At 29.6% G+C, this 5,492-nt stretch overlaps 1 long non-coding RNA gene across 1 annotated transcript in view; it reads left to right on the top strand.

Moving 5' to 3' along the window:
- Positions 1-1,172, top strand: part of LOC131928365 (uncharacterized) — a 12,976-nt gene extending 11,804 nt beyond the window's left edge. The window contains exon 4 of the long non-coding RNA XR_009383766.1: positions 1,109-1,172. This is a non-coding gene — a long non-coding RNA (uncharacterized LOC131928365). The remainder of the gene's footprint in view (positions 1-1,108) is intronic.
- The last annotated feature ends 4,320 nt before the right edge of the window (positions 1,173-5,492 follow it).

The raw sequence follows: 5,492 nt of genomic DNA, 5'->3' as shown, positions 1-5,492 counted from the left end.
TGTGTGTGTGTGTGTAAACACGATTACTTTAGTCCCGTTACAGCGAGGTTGATGAAATTTCAAATATAAGTATTATATCAAAATTCGTAGATCCGTAGCAACTTTTTAGCTATTTCCGTTAACCGGAAGTTGTTCTTTTTCTACTTTGAATTTTTTAAAAGCCTGTAACTTGAGTACCATTTCAGATAGATAAATATAATTTCACATGTAAGTAAAAGATCTAATTCTCTACCTTCTGTCAAAATTGAGTAATTTCCGTTGACCGGAAGTACTAATTTACGCTATTTCCTATTTCTCAAAAAACTTAAATAACTATAACGAAAAGCGTGGGTCACTTTAATATATATATATATATATATATATATATATATATATATATATATATATATATATATATATATATATATATATATATTGGATACCTTTACTAATGTTTAGGAAGAGACCCACGCTTTCTTTATAGTTATTTAAGTAGTAGTCTATAATTTATTTTCAACTTTTTAATGCATAAAAGCTTGTTATTAAAACGTTTTTTGTGAAAATTTTTTTAGTACTTAACATGGTTTTATTTACACTAGAGTAATTAATTAGGCATCCAATTAAGTCAAATTTAATGTCAATATGCATTGTCTTTATGTCTTGACCCACGTGCCAACCGTGAATGGTATCTGACAAGTAAAAGAGTCCTAATTTTCGCTCCTGCGTTTCGATCTTGACTGACGACTGACGACAGACTGACGAGGAAGTGAGTTAAATAAAAGATTGTAAAATCATGTCTATAGCCCGAGTTCCCATCCCCTGTTGTTTTATATAAGAATATTCGAGAAAGTTTATGGAAGATCACTCCCGTTTTTTTTTCATTTGTTCGTGCTTTTATTTTCTTGTAAATTATTTTTTTTTTGTTTTTTTTATATTATTTGTTTGTTTACATATTTGTGTATGTGTTAGCTTGTTGTTTTATTAGTTTATACGTTGATTTGTTTATTTCCATGTGTGTTTATCGTTTTTTTTTATTTTCTTTGTTTATTTACTTTAAATGTTCTGCATGTATTATAAATACACATGTAATTTTAAGATTCAAAATGTCCTGAAAACTGAAATTCAACAGGTTCAGTCCAGGTATAAAAAATCCAAGATGTTTACGAATAGTTTGATTTGCCTATATTAAACTATTAAACTCTGGATCTCTTTAAGGTTTTTTTATTATAAGTTTTCTTTCTTTTTTTTTTTTTGCTGTTTTATTTTTTTAAATCGGGAAATCAGTTACTTATTTTAAAAGGTAAAGTACCTGAAACCACTACTTAATTTGAAGTATTATTAATTTCTCCAAAAATGAATTGGTAAACATAATAAATAAAACTAAAAATTAAATTAAGCAATGTAAAAAGTTTTTGTACACATATAAAGAACTAGCTCATCACACGTTGCAAAAAACTATGGACAGTTTTGCTTTCTCTGATTTAAATAGTTCACAACATATTTATTAATTATAGTATTTTGAAACGAAATATATACAAAGAATCTCTAGTTTCTATGGTATATTCATCAAGCTGTTTAAAGATTGTCGTAGTATTAAACTAGCCAACTTCTTTCAAACTTTTACCCAAATTTTGACATTGATCCCTCCACAAATACATTACATCCTTAAATACGCACTAAATCCTTACAAATATACAATATATCCCATCACAGATACATTACATCTCTTGACATTTACACAAAAACCCTACACAGACACTACATCCATACAGAGACAGTAAAAATAAGCTTTTTGTCTTTACAAAACCTTACCAAATCTACACTTCCCTATAAAATATTACTCTTGTAATTTATTTATTTTACACTTCTACCAACAAGAGCAGAATCATTTTAACACATGATTCAATCAATTTAAATGCACGATGTAGTAAAATGAGGCAAACTCCTTGCACCAACATTTTATACACAAACATACCACAAATCGACGCATTTAACCTCATTCTTTTATCTTTTATTTTTATTTTAAGTCCAACGTGTTCCTATTATAATACATAATTTTAAATCTGATATATATATATATATATATATATATATATATATATATATATATATATATATATATATATATATATATATATATATCTACAATGGAGATGGTCGACCTGTAGAAATCAGTCCTATTAAACCGAAAGGCGCTAGAGCCAGAAGATGTCACTAAATTTACCCAGTTTTGAAAGGTACCTAACTCACTCTAGAATAAGTTAAGGCGTCTAGGCAAGAAAGTGACTACATTATACCTAAAAACTAGAGTTGAATATCAAGTCCAAAAGATTATCTGTCTACGTTTTTACTTTCTCGTATAAAGTGTAGGCCTATAGAGTAAGTAGTGTAATTGTGCACAAAAATCACATGAAATTCTGACAGTTTTCACCCTTTAACTTCTCAGTTCTTAGTCATATACTGAGAGTAGTAGATTTATTTTAATTGGACGAAAATTCTAAATCCAGATTTATCAAAACTTCGGCTTTATACGCGTAATCGAGTCGGAAAAACTGGGTTTTGCAGTTCTGTCGGCATGTGAGTATATGTGTACTTCTGTCGTGAACACGATAACTTGATTACCGTTACAATTAGGTTGGGGAAATTTCATATATAAAGTATTATATCAAATTGGTAGTTACGTATCAACTTTTTAGCAATTTACGGTAATCGTAAGAAGAATTTAATCTACTTTTCATTTTTCAAATGACAATTACTTGAGTACTGTTTAAGATAGACTAAATTTTACATATAAATAAGCGATAGAATTATCTGTCTTCTGACAAATGTTTAGTAATATCCGTGTACCGGAAGGGTTAAATAATTTTAATATAAAATTTATAATAAAGTTTTAATAATTTTTTTTAAATACAATTTTTTTAAAGGACATATAAACGTTATCTCTGATAATGTTGAGTAAGGTAACTTTGTCTACGGCCGACTACTGTAACATTCTATAAGTTAACATAAAAAATATTATCATAGTAAACAAAAATAAGCTATTTGATTAATGATATAATTTTATTGAAAAAAAATCTAACCAAATCTTTAACTTTAACAATGCAAATTTCATTACAACTTATACTAAAGCAAAACTAATACAATTCTAGAAAAATAATTCTTACAAACACCATTAGTTACTTAAATTAGCCTAAAATCAAATGAACTATTTAAAAATCACGATTTCAATCACAACTTGTTAAGAGCATTTCAAATAAATTAATAAAGCATCGGAAAAGTTATTTATTAAAAGTTGGCTGTGTCGTATCTGTGTAGATCATCTTGATCCATGCTTTAAAGTAGGACTCTGTGTTGTATGCATCTATAATTTCATTTGTCATATATGATCTACTCTATCGAATGCTTACTTTTGATCAATACTAAGAATTGCTAGATTTGGTGCGAGTAAATATTGCTGCGCACGTATGTTGCACGAATGTAGATATGATACGGATAGTGGGATAGGGCCGTAGGAGATAGAAAGAACGTTGTTGTGATAGATTTAAGGCTAGGAGTTAGGGACTAGGTATTGAAGAAGTAGGTTCGGGTCATGTTGTTGGTGTTGACTGATATTAGGAATAATTGAATAAAGACTAAAGTAGTAAGAATTAGTATCCTGTTATATTTTGCGATGTCTGGGACCAAGAGTTAACTTATAGAAGGAGTGCATTTTGTTAGAACAAGGTCCATAGTAGGTGATGATGGTCTTAGGGGTCGTCCATAAATGACGTCACACTCGTAGGGGGGAGGGGGGGGGGGGTCCGTAATTTTGTGACGGTGTGTAATGAGGGGGAGGGGGGGGGGGTTCAGATGGTGCGACGTCACACTTTTGCATTATAAAAAAAGCAATGTTAGAAAACGAATTTTAGACGTTATTTCGCGTTTTAGAAAACTATTTAAATAAATTGTAATAGGAATTGATTAAAATACTCTATTTTGACAGAGTTCAGACAAGACTTTAGAAAAATATCGATGTTTTAAAAAAAATTCAACTGCAATTTTGAGGGGGGTTGTAGGTTGAGTTGTGACGTTTTTTTTTAGGGGGGGGGGGGTCTGGCTTTTTGTGACGACGTGTGACGTAGGGGAGGGGGAGGGGGAGGTAAAAATCTTCAAAAAAGCGTGACGTCATTTATGGATGACCCCTTAATACGGTTGAACCCTCTTACAAAGCACTACAACACCATGTTTTAGTCTAGTTCTTAGGCTATTTTACAGTTTTCATTTAATTACTACTAGACTACTCGTTATCCATGTATAACTTTGGATTTATGGGGTCATAAATAAATGACGTCATGTGTGTCTGACTACTTTTATCTTTCCCCTCCCCATCCACACTGTCACACATCGTCACAAAAAGCTAGACCCCAAATCACACCTCAGCCAACATGTTTTTGTCTTTTAAAAACAGCGATTTCGGGTAAGCAAGGGTCTGAACACACTATCCCATCATATGCTCAGCTCACAGAAGCAGGTGAACTCTACTTAACCTGTCCGGTGTCACACCATGTCCCGAAAAGCAACTTGAATTTTAGTAGTAAAATATATATAGATATATTATACACTTTTTGATAATATCTTTGAAACTATAAAAATTACAAATTAAATAATAATTATTATTATATAAAATGATTAAAATAAATTATTGAAAAAAAATCGGTTTAAGGACGGTATTATATATATATATATATATATATATATATATATATATATATATATATATATATATATATATATATATATATATATATATATATATATATATCCGTTTGAAAAGGAAGAATTTTATTTTTATTTGAGGTGTGTCATTGTACTCAAGATATCATCCAGACTGCTTATAGTATTTATATTATTTTCTTTACTCATAATTTATTTTCAGCTCTAGTTATGAGCTCACACCAATTCAATACATCCCTTCTCGCTAAAAAATACCCTTCTATTTTTTGTTATAATATGTATAATTTTTTTAAAAGCTTAATCTCAAATTTATTTCATCTCGTTTTACAAGCTCATACCCTATCGACCCATCCAAGGGTAAGAAATAAAGAACGGAAATAAAATAAAAAATGTTAACTAGAAAAACCCAACATACAGTTAAATAGTCTGTAATTACACATTAGCCTTTTCAGATTTATTTAAAATTGTAATTAGACGTTCTGTATTATCATCTTTAATAAACGAAAGTACTTGTAAGAAAGAAGTACTTCTATTGTAAATAATTATTAGTCCTTACAAACCGATCAAAATTGTAATTAAAAAACGAGCAAGGAAAAGCAATCTGACAATGCAAATTACATGTCTGAGTAAAAAAAAAAGCATCAGAAAGGTAAACTAATCATTGACATATAATATAAAACTAATTAATCAGATTTGCCAAGTGTTCTTCAAATACGACCGAGGCTGAACATTGATTTTCACACAGATTAGGACGGAAACAGCTGCTAAAATTAAAACTTACATCGGCTGATAGTTGTTTT

This window comes from Physella acuta, unplaced genomic scaffold (genome assembly GCF_028476545.2).
Source record: "Physella acuta isolate Inbredline_101_S28 unplaced genomic scaffold, ASM2847654v3 ptg001492l, whole genome shotgun sequence".
Lineage (NCBI taxonomy): Eukaryota > Metazoa > Mollusca > Gastropoda > Physidae > Physella > Physella acuta.
The sequence above is the reverse complement of the archived record's forward strand: the minus strand, read 5'-3'. Positions and strand labels throughout refer to the sequence as shown.